A 12,129-nucleotide genomic window follows, 5' to 3' on the forward strand; every position below is an offset into this window, starting at 1 on the left:
GCACTCTTACTTTGATCAGAAAGTATATCAAGTCAAATGGTGGAAGAGGCACCAGGTGTTTCCACCTGTGACTTAGATATGGCTACAAAGCTCAGGGAGACCTTGTCTCAAAAGAAATATGGGTATCAGACTGAAGTTGGCTTCCTGGAAATGCCACTCTGCTGTCTGACACCACTCCTACCTTCGAAGAGACAGATAAAATGAGGAAAATATAGTTACTTTAACTGACAAGGAAAAATAACCCTCATCCATAGGCTGTTGTTTAAGCCAGTTGTTAATTCATTGCTTAATAATATTCCATTGCATGAGTATTTCACAGTTGAACTATCCTCTTTTGGACACTTGGATTATTTACCACTTTGGGCTATTATAAATAAAGCTGCTTTGAGTATTTCTTAACCTAGAAGTAGAATTTCTAGGTCAGAGAGTAGGGTATATATGTGACTCTAAAAGAACCCAATAAATGGTTTTCCAAAGTAGCTGTACCATTTTATAATATCATCAATGATGTATAGTTCCACATCTTGGTCAACTTTTGATATTGTCATTTTTTTTTCATTTTAGCCATTCCCATGAGCATAAGCTAGCAATTCATTATGGTCTCAATTTACATTTTTTCTAATAACTACTGATGTTCAATATCTTATGTGCTTATTATTTTGTGCAATTTTTAAGTCTTTTGCCCATTTTTAAAGAGATTTTGGTTTTGTTGATTTGTACTCATTGTTTATAGAATCTGGATACAAGTCAGACACACAGAGTAAAAATATTTTGTTCAACTTTGCCATCCATTTTATTTTCTGACTGACATCCTTTAGTTAGAAAGAAACTTTTAGCTATGGTGTATAAATCAAGTTTATTCATGGTTTATACTTTGTTTTATAAACTTAGGGGGTTTTTTAGGTCTATGGTTTAATACAAATAATAGTGTATTTTGTGAAGCAAAACTCAAGATTTGTTTTTCACATATGGATATCTTATTACAGAATTACTTTTGACAGATTTTCTTTGCCAAATTGGATTGTATTGGCAACTTTATCAAATCAGAAAACTTTATGTGTGAATGCATTTCTGAACTTTTCACTTTCATTAATGTCTATACTGGTGTTAATACAACATTGTCATAGTTATTTTATTTTTTTTTCTTCCCCCCCCCCATTCCTAGCCCTCCCTTCATGCCCTCCACCCTTCCCTATTTACAAAGACTTTATTTCCATTTTTTCCATTTCTCAGCATTTTTCCTTTCCCTTCTTTCCTTTCCCCTGTGCCTCCCAGTTCCCCTACCCCTTTGGACCTTTTCTTCCTATTTTACATTATCGATTATTCATTCTAATCATTGGTACATTTTAGTATACAATATAATGACATTCATCATTGGAAATTTGCACCTTTACATAGTCTCTCTTGGTTCTTGTTTCTCACCTTTGCCCAGCCCTCCCTTCAACCCCTCCAGTCCTCCCTATTTACAAAGATTTTGTTCCTATTTTTCCATTTTCTCATATTAATCCCATTCCCTTAGCCTTTCCCATAGCCCTCCCACTTCCTTCCCCTTTGCCCCTTTTCTTCCTATTTCACATGACCTATTATACATTTAGTCCTTATTTACACTTTCAGTTTCTCACACCAGAGAAACTATTCGGTATTTACACATCTGTGTCCTATTTATTTCACTTAAGAGTATTGCCTCAATGTGCATCCACTTAGCTATAAATGTCTCTAATTTCTCATTTTTATGGCTGAGTAGTACTCCATTTTATAAAAAGAACCACATTTTCTTTATCCAGTCTCCAGTTGATGGGCATTTGGGCTGTTTCCAAGTTTTACCTATTACAAACTGCGCTGCTATGAACATGGGTGCACATATATCACTGTGGTATGATTCTTTTAATTCTTTGGGGAAGATCCCCAGCAGGGGAATAGTGGGGTCAAATGGGATTTCCAGTCCTAGTTCTTTGAGGTATCTCCATACTGATTTCCACAGTGCTTGCACCAGTCTACACTCCCACCAGCAGTGGAGCAGGGTTCCTCTTTCCCCACAGCCCTGTCAGCATTTGTTATTGGTTGATTTCATGATAGCAGCCATTCTTTCTGGAGTGAAGTGGAATCTCACTGTTGTTTTCATTTGCATCTCTTGAATGACCAGTGACGTGGAACATTTTTTCATGTATTTATTTGCTATTTCTACTTCTTTGTCTGAGAAATGTCTGTTCATTTCAGATGACCATTTTTGGATTGGGTCTTTAAATTTGGGAGATCTGATCTTTTTAAATTCTTTATAGATTCAAGATAGTAGACCTTTGTCTGAGGAAGAGCAGGTGAAGATTTTTTCCCACATTGTGGGTTGTCTTCACACTGCTGCTGGTTTCTCTTGCTGTGCAGAAGCTTTTTAATAAGACGAGATCCCATTTGTTGATTGTTTGTGCTAGTTCACGGGCAACTGAGGTTTTGTTCATAAAATCTTTTCCTACACCGATGTCTTCAAGGGTTCTACCTAACCTCTGTTCCAACTGGTTCAGAGTTTCTATTTTAATATTTAGATCTTTAATCCGTTTTGATTTTAGTTTAGTGCATGGTGAGAGATACAGGTCTAGTTTTAGTCTTTGACAAGTTGAAGCCCAATTTTTCCAGCACCATTTATTAAAGAGGCTATCTTTCTTCTAGTGAGGGTGTTTGGCTCCTTTGTCGAAGATGAGATGGTTGAATGTGTCTGGCATTGTTTCTGCATCTTCTAATCTGTTCCACTGGTCCTCAAGCCTGTTTCTTTGCCAGTACCATGCTGTTTTTATCACAGTACCTTTGTAGTAGAGTTGCAGGTTGGGGATTGTGATACCCCCTGCCATGTCTCTGTTACCTACAATTGCTTTTGCTATTCTGGGTCTCTTCTTATTCCAAATGAATTTTTGGATTGTTTTCTCGAGGTCTATGAAGTATGCTGCTGGGATCTCAATTGGAATTGCATTAAATGTATATAGCAGTTTTGGAAGTATGGCCATTTTCACTATATTGATCCTTCCTACCCAGGAGCAGGGGATGTCTGTCCATTTTCTGATATCATCTTCAATCTCTCTTTTCAGAGTGCCATAGTTTTCAGAGAAGAGGTCTTTGATTTCTTTTGTTAGGTCAATTCCTAGGTATTTCAGTTTTTGGATGCTATTGTGAAAGGAATTATTTGCCCTATTTCTCGCTCAGTGAGTCTCATTGTTCATGTAGAGGAAAGCTATTGATTTTTGCGTGTTGACCTTGTAACCAGCTACTTGACTGAATTTGGTTATTAAGTGTAGAAGACTTTTGGTGGAGTTCTTGGGGTCTTCTATATAGAGTATCATGTCATCTGCAAATAATGACCATTTGACTTCTTCATTACCTATCTTTATTCCTTTTATTTCTTTCTCTTGTCTAATTGCCATGGCTAATGTTTCCAGAACTATATTGAACAAGAGTGGTGATAGTGGACATCCTTGTCTTGTTCCTGATTTTAGTGTGAAGGATTTCAGTTTTTGACCATTTAGTATGATATTGGCTGTTGGTTTTTCATAGATGGCTTCTATCAGTTTGAGGCAGAGACCATCTATTCCAATTTTTTGTAGGGTTTTTATCATAAATGCATGTTGGATTTTGTCAAATGCTTTTTCTGCATCTATGGAGATAATCATATGGTTTTTGCCCTTGGCTCTATTGATATAGTGTATTACATTAATTGATTTGCGTATATTGAACCATCCCTGCATCCCTGGGATGAATCCCACTTGATCAGGGTGTATGATCTTCTTCATGATCTTCTGCATTCTATTTGCCAGTATCTTATTAAGGATTTTTGCATCTATGTTCATTAGTGAGATTGGCCTATAGTTCTCTTTTTCAGTTGGGTCTTTCTCTGCTTTGGGGATCAAGGTGATGCTTGCTTCCAGGAATGAATTTGGGAGTATTGCTTCCCTTTCAATGTCATTGAAGAGTTTCAACAGTAGTGGCAGCAGTTCCTCTCTAAATGTCTTGTAGAATTCAGCAGTGAAGCCATCAGGGCCCGGGCTTTTCTTAGTTGATAAGTTTTGAATTACATTTTCAATTTCATTGGTTGATATTGGGTCCTTTAGAATTTTTTGGTCATCTGCGTTCAACTTTGGTAATTCACATGTATCTAGGAATCTGCCCATTTCTTCTGTGTTGTCCATCTTATTGGCATATAGGTTCTGGAAGTAGGTATTGATGATCATCTGGATTTCTGTTGGGTCTGTTGTAGTTTCACCCTTTTCATTCCTAATTGCATGGATTTGGGCCTTTTCTTTCCTTTTTCTGACAAGGTTGACTAAAGGTTTATCAATTTTGTTGATTCTTTCAAAGAACCAACTCTTGGCTTCATTGATTTTTTGTATCATTCTCTTAGTCTCCATTGCATTGATTTCTCCTCTGATCTTTATAATTTCTTCCCTTGTATGAGCTTTGGGGTTGTCTTGCTCTTCTTTTTCTAGAAGCTTGAGGTTCAGCATCAGGTTGTTTAATTGGGCTTGTTCTGTTTTCGTAATATGCATATTCACTGCTATGAATTTCCCTCGTAAGACTGCTTTCATTGTGTCCCATAGATTCCGATATGTTGTACTGTCATTGTTATTTAATTGAAGGAACTGTCTCATTTCTTCTTTAATTTCCTCTGTGACCCATTGGTTATTCAGAAGTGTGTTGTTCAATTTCCACATGCTTATGAAATTTTTTGAGTTTCTTTTGCTATGGATCTCCAATTTCATCACACTATGGTCTGATAATATACAGGGAATAACTTCAATTCCTTTGCACTTACTTAAACATGTTCTATGTGTGAGTATGTGGTCTATTTTGGAGAATGACCCATGTGCAGCTGAGAAGAATGTGTATTCTGATTTTGTGGGGTGGAAGATTCTGTAAGCATCTGTTAAGTTCATTTGTTCAAGAGTTCGATTGAGTTCTAGTATTTCAGTACTTATTTTTAGTCTAGTTGATCTATCTATTTGTGACAGTGGGGTGTTGAGGTCCCCCACTACAATTGTATTAGTGCATATATGACTTTTCATGTCGGTTAGTATTTGTTTTATATAGTTGGGTGCACCAGTGTTTGGTGCATAGATATTTATGATTGTCATCTCTTCCTCTTGGATTCTTCCCTTTACAAGGATGTAGTGTCCTTCTTCATCTCTCTTAATTACTGTTGGTTTGAAATCTACTTGATCTGCCAAGAGGATCGCTACTGTTGCTTTTTTTCAGGTTCCTGTCCCATGCAGTATTGTTTTCCACCCTTTAACTTTCAGTCTATGAGTTTCTTTTTGAATGAAGTGTGTTTCTTGTATGCAGCATATTGTTGGATTTTGCTTCTTGACCCATTCTGCCAGTCTATTTCTTTTGATTGGTGAATTGAGACCATTAACATTGATGGTTATAACTGAAACGTATTGACTTGTCATTGCCATGACTTTTTCTTTTTGTTGGGTTCTCCCCCTTTACATTGAATTTCTTGTCATGCCAGATGGGTTCATTCTGCTTTGCTTCCTGGGGTTGTGATCCTCAATGTCTGTTCCTAGGCTATTGTGTAAAATTCTTTGGAGTGCTGGTTTGGTATTCACGAAGTTCCTAAGGTGCTCTTTGTCATGAAAGTATCTTATTTCTCCATCAATTTTGAAAGATAGTTTTGCAGGGTACATCAATCTGGGTTGGAGGCTGTTTTCTTTTAGGGCTTGGAATATGTCACTCTAAGCTCTTCTTGCCTTGATGGTTTGTGTTGAGAAGTCTGCTGTGATTCTGATGGGCTTTCCTTTGTATGTGATTTGTTTCTTTTCTCTGACTGCTTGGAGAACTTTGTTCTTCTGTTGTGTTTCTGGAATCTTAACAATTATATGCCTATGTGTAGATTTTTTTTGATCAAGGCTATTTGGAGTCCTATATGCCTCACTTATCTGTATGTCAAGCTCTTTACCCCTGCTTGGGAAGTTTTCTGCCATTATTTCTGTGAAGAGATTTTTTATGTCATCTCCACTCTCTCCTCTTTCTTCATTGAGCCCAATCAGTCTTATGTTATTCTTTTTTGCATCATCTAGCAGCTGCTGGATTGATTTCTCATGTTCCCTTATAATTCTGAAGCAATTTTTCTTTTCCTGGTCACTAATTGCAATCTTATCTTCTATATCTGAAATTCTGTCCTCACACTGGCTCATTCTGCTGTGTAGACTTTCAATGGAATTTTTCATGTCCTGGAAATCTATTTGCATCTGTTTTATGGATTCCATTTGTTTCTTATGTTGGGATTCCATCATGTTCCTGAGCTCCTCTCTAGATTTATTAATCATGTCTTGCACTAGGGGCACAATTTCTCCTGTTATCTGAAAAACTATTTCTGATTTCATTCTTTCCAGATCCCCTTTTGTTGCCAGTTCAGTGGGTCCAGGTGGTTGAGTATCAGAGGGCTCCATCTCATTTCCCTTTGGGGTTGCTGTAGGTGATCTGGAAGTCTGGTTTTGAGACTTATTTATGTGTTTTCTCATTTCGACTGGGGTGGGGGGCTGTTAGCGCCTGCACAGATTACCTCCTCTGAGCTGGGTGAGGTGGGACAGGGGCCGGGAGCAGAGGTGGGGTTGGTGACCCAAAAGCCCTTCCCTGTGGGCTGGGAGCAGCCGGAGGGATGGTGGCCGGGAAACCCCTTCCTCTGGACCAGGAGCAGTGGGACGACGGCTCAGAAGCCCCTACCTCTAGGCCGGGAACAGTGGGACTCAGTACCTTGGTCTGGTGGTCTGGTGTCCTCTGCACCTTGGTAATGTGGAATCAGGTGGCTGCCTGTCTGCAGTGGGGTGATTCGGTGTCTTCCGCGTGACCCAGGACCTCGGTAGGTCATGCACAGACCTGCCTGTCTGCAGCGGGCTGATTCGGCGTATGTTCTGCGCGACTGGGGACCTCGGCAGGGTGTGGGCAGACCTGCCTGTCTGCAGCGGGGTGATTTGGCATCTTCTTCCTGACTCAGGACCTCGGCAGGGCATGAACAGACCTGCCTGTCTATAGTGGGCTGATTCGGCGTCTTCTGCGTGACTCAGGACCTTGGCAGGGCATGCCTGTCATAGCTATTATAGTAAATCTCAAAATGAAGTAATACAAGTCCTGCCACATTGTATTTCCACAGTGACACTGGCTATTCTAAGTTATTTGCATTCCTGTAGAATGATTTCATTAGAATCAAGCTGTTCATTTCTATAAAAATTATTCCTATGTTTCTGGTTGTATGGTATTTATTTCTTATTTTATTGTACTAGCTAGGGCTTTCAACCCAATATTGAATATAATTAGTAAAGCAAATATCTTTGCCTTGTTTCTGATATTTGATTTTCTTTTTAACATCACTATTGAGATTATAATTCAAATACTATGCAATTTATTCATTTAAAGTGTACCATTTGATGGTTTTACTTTACCCGAGAAATATGCAACCAACACCAGTTAATGTTCATCACCTGAAAAATAAGCCCCATACTCTAGTTTTCATCCCTTTTCTGCTAATACCCCAACAACTCTAAGCAACCACTAATTGGCTTCCTGCCTTTATAGATTCCCCTAATTCAGACTTTCATATGACTGGAAACATGTGTGATATTTTGTGACTACTTTCTTTTACTTAGGGTAAGGTTTTCTTGGTTTATCCATATTGTAACATCTATCAATATGTCATTTTTATAGCTCAATAACATTCCCATTGTATAAACCACATTTTGTTTGTCCACTTATCAGTTGATGGGTATTTGAGTTGTTTTTGTTTCTACCTTTTGAATATTATGAAAATGTGGCTATAACATTTGTGTGTAAGTCCTTGTCTGGATACATGCCTTCATTTCTCTTACATGTATACTTAAAAGAATTATTGGTCATATTGTAAGTCTTTGTTTAGCCATTTGAGGAACTTCCAGAGTTTTCTTAGAGCAACTGGACCATTTTATGTCTCCATCAGCAGTGTATGAGGGTTCCAGCATGTGCACATTCTAATGTGGGTAGCAGTCTCTCTTAACAACTGTATTGAGGTATAGCTGATATGCACAAAAGCGTACACAGTTTGTGTTTGGGCCTATACACACACCTGTTTGATCTATGTCTCTGTTAGATATTATTCTTACAATTGTCTTCTTATAATTTCCTTATTAGAGTTATCAGGATTTCTTGTCTCATAAACTATATTGGAAAGTAATCCCTCATACTCTATTTTCTGAAAATCCTTGTGTAATATTTGTTTTGTTTCCTCCTTAAATATTCAGTAGACTTCCACATGAAAGAAATGAGGTCTTAAGTTTTATTTTGTTTTATTTTACATCCAACTTTTAATAAAAATAGATTTACTCAGATTTTCTATTTTCAAAATCTTATTTGTTCTAAATTATCTCTAAAATAATATAATTGTCAAAATAATATAGCAATATAAGTATAAAATTGTTCATAATATCCCCTCATCTCAGTTCTGTAAGACTTGCTGATTCTTTTATTTTTTGATATGGGTCGTGTGTACTTTATTGTGTTCTGTCATGCTGGTGGGGAAGAGGGGTATATGCATTTTATTTTTCAAAAAATTGTGCCTTTATTTTCCCCTGCTGTTTTTTTATTCATTGATTTCTCCTGTTATCTTCTTCAATTTTCCTTTATCTCTTTAATTTATATTTAATTTGCTCTCCAAATTTTAGCTTGTTATAGTGGAAATACATCATCAGTCTAGAGCCAATGAAGAGGGACAAAATAAACCTTGAAGAGAACAGAAAACTTCTCACAAGGGTCCTGCTTCAAGGGAGGTCATTTCATGACTCCCGGAGAAAGTATTCTATTTTGGCATGAGTAAAATAATGTTTCTATAAGCCTGAAAAGTTCATAAAAAATAGATTGGCCTCCTCTCCAGCTTTTAAAGTCACATACTTTCACTATCAGAGAATTCAACATAAGTTATTTATTGAATCTGCATATTCAGTCATCTTCATATTTCTGACATCCTTAAAATCACATTCGAGAAGCCAGGTGTGGTAGCACACACTTATAATTCCAGCTACTCAGAAAGCTGAGGCAGGAAGATCGTGAGTGTAGGGCCAGCCTGTGTAACATAGCAAGACGCTGTCTCAAAACGCAGTCTCCACTTTGGCTGTAGGAAATTAGTCTCCTTAGAGGCTATAGTTGGAGACCTCTGCCCTTTGAATCGTGTTTTAAATTAGTGTAGGCAATTGAATGGCATGAAGCTATTGTTTTCTTTTTTTCAAGACTCCAAATGCCATCAAAATTAGCCAACCTACATAATCCTTAAAATTACCATGTCCTCAGGCCAATCAAGCCTCATGTCTCCTTGCATCTGTACCTCATCCTAACTGATAATGAGAAATCAATAGTGATAATACATCAGGATATGATAGGTGTTATCCCCATTCTATTTACTGTAAACAATGGTCTCTGTTGCTTTCAGACTACTAGACAATCTAATAACCAATTTTTACCCTGGGAGTTTGATTTCAAGGACCATCTCCTATATCCACTCTCTTGGCTTAGTTTCTCTAGAAAATAGAACCTCAAGCAAAACCACATGTGCAAACTCTACGTTGGAGAATATAATGTCTTTCCAGGAGTGAGGGCAAAGGTGAGAAGGCCAGGAAGGAGTGTGTCACCGAGCTGCCACCAACTTAGCACACACTGATTCTTCAGAAGGCCGGCTGCCTTCCAAAGGGTTGCATGGAGCATCTGCATCATGACACAAACCCTGCGGGAGAAGAAAGGTAATTTATCTAGTTGATTCTTATCCTGAATTCTTTAAGCCCATGCCTATGGTGAATTAATTCTCTTGTACTTCCAGGTTAGAAATGTGTCAGCATCTGAACAGGTGCTGTGATATTTCATCCTCTCAAAGCAATAAGGAGCTTCAGAGTTAGAGCTTAAGGATATTGTTACCAACTGAATGTTTAAGTCCTCTCAATCCCAGAAAATCTTGTTTTTGAGGCCCTAACTCTCAATATGACTGTGTGGAGATACAACTTTTATAGACTTCACTGAAGTAATTGGGGTTATGCTAAGTCATGAGATTAGTGTCCTCATAAGAAGAGACACAAGAGAACTTGCTGGTTCTTTCTACCACTTCAGGACACAGTGAGAAGGTGGCCTTCTGCAATCCAGGAAGGGAGAACCAGAACCCAATCACTGGGCACCCTGAACTTGGACTTCCATCCTCCAGAACTGTGAGAAAACAAATTTCAGTTGTTCAAGTCACCAAGTTCATGGTATTCTCTTGTGGCAGCCTAACTAGTCTAACACAAATGCACAGCAATGTTATCAAGAGTGTGGAGTGCAGTGGTTTTAGGACACACAAAGAACAAAATGAGAGGTTGTGTCTGATCACTGTAGCAGACTCTGTAGCCATGGGCAAAAATGGAATCAGCAACAGGAAAAATTGGCTCTACAACCTCAAGAACATCACAAGCAACTCCTAGGGGACTCTAGCTGCCCAGAGAGCCATCAAGGGAAGTGCATAGATCCAGGTTGATACAAATGAATTTGGTACAGTACACAAACAACCAATGAGTCTGAGAGTGAAAAACTCAGTAGGTAATAGAGCAAAGCAAGAGAATATGACATCTGGGAGGAAAAGTCTAAAGCCTTAGAAGGCAAAGGGAGTGACCAATTGTGTCGAATGCTACAGACAAAACAATGGATGGAATAACAGATGGAACTGGCAACACAGCATTCATTGAACTTTGATAAGAGGTATTTCAGTGGTATTAAGGGCCCAACAGCCTATTTAGTGAGAACACAAGAGAAAAGGAAAAAACTGGTGACACTGAAAGTAGAATATTCTTTTTTCCCCAGCTTTATTGAGGAATTTGAGTTTTATTGTAGGTCAGCAGAAATGAGGCTTTAGCAGGAAGAAGATAGAAGCTGAAAAATTAATGGGGGCTCTGCCTTGAGGTGCTGCATGTACCAAACCCTCTTTTGAGGGATGAAAATGATGCTGGTGCTAACACAAGTATAGTTCTGTCTGAAGACAAGGGAACAGATGAGATCTTATTTGTTTCCTATTACATTTGGTCTCTGAGGTGTGTTAGGATCCTTACACTTACAGGGATGGATGTATAATACAACCAATGAGGTACTGAAATGTGCAATGTTCTAATCCAAGCCACAATAAATCAAACCATTTAGAGGTACAATTTTGCATGTGTGTGAGTTTGTTCCTTTTCAGGTGGGCAAAGATGACTAAAGCAATGCCCTCTATCTAAAGGCAAAGACTAAAATGGGCTTTACCAACCTACCCGGTCTCCTGGGATATAATTGCCCAGTCAGCATTATAGGTCACAGAGTTAAGGGTCACATTTTCTCCACAGAGTCAAGATGAAGATGACCAATTAAAATAAATCAATTTAAACTATCATAAGGAAGAAAAGATAGAAATGAAAGACCTGAAAATTGAAGACGTGAAAGCTGTAAGAATTCCTCTCATTGTCTCATGCATGGGAAAAGATCAGCCATTAAGCAGTTGCTAAATATTAACTGAATTATAGCTGAATTTCAGATTTCAAAGGTGAAAATTAAACTTCATGTCTCCACTCATCATATCAGATGTGGTTGGCAGTTTTGGGAACACAGAAATTTAACCTAGATGAAATACTTTCTTAAAAGACAAAATCTTAGAATCTAACACTGAATATGAACTTTTTACTCATATGAGCTTTAATGCAGGCTTAGAACATGGATCTGACTATTGTCGGGCTATTAATTTCAAATATTTGATCATGAGAAAAACCTAAACTGTCAATTCTCTCTTTATTATGAAACTAGTCATTCATTCAACACCCTTCAAATCTTAGTACAGCAACAGTATCAAAAGTTGGAAAACTAAGATGTTCCTCAACAAATCCTAGCCTATGAAGAAGATACACAGTATGTTATAAATGCTTCATTAATACCTGCACAAGGAAATATAGAAATATAGGAGACAGAGTACAAACAGGGCCTTAAATGGAAAATTCTCTATAAACCTTGGAAAATAAGAGCCTATTGTTGAGAAAGTACTTGCCAGAAGAATGCAGCAGGGAGAACAAGCCCACTCACTTCTAATTTGAGTAATTTCTTCCTCCATAAAAAGCCCAAAAAATAGTAGTACTGCCTCCTACA

Source organism: Heterocephalus glaber, unplaced genomic scaffold (genome assembly GCF_053883595.1).
Source record: "Heterocephalus glaber isolate CG9 unplaced genomic scaffold, H.glaber_assembly_v1.0 deba00001428, whole genome shotgun sequence".
Lineage (NCBI taxonomy): Eukaryota > Metazoa > Chordata > Mammalia > Rodentia > Bathyergidae > Heterocephalus > Heterocephalus glaber.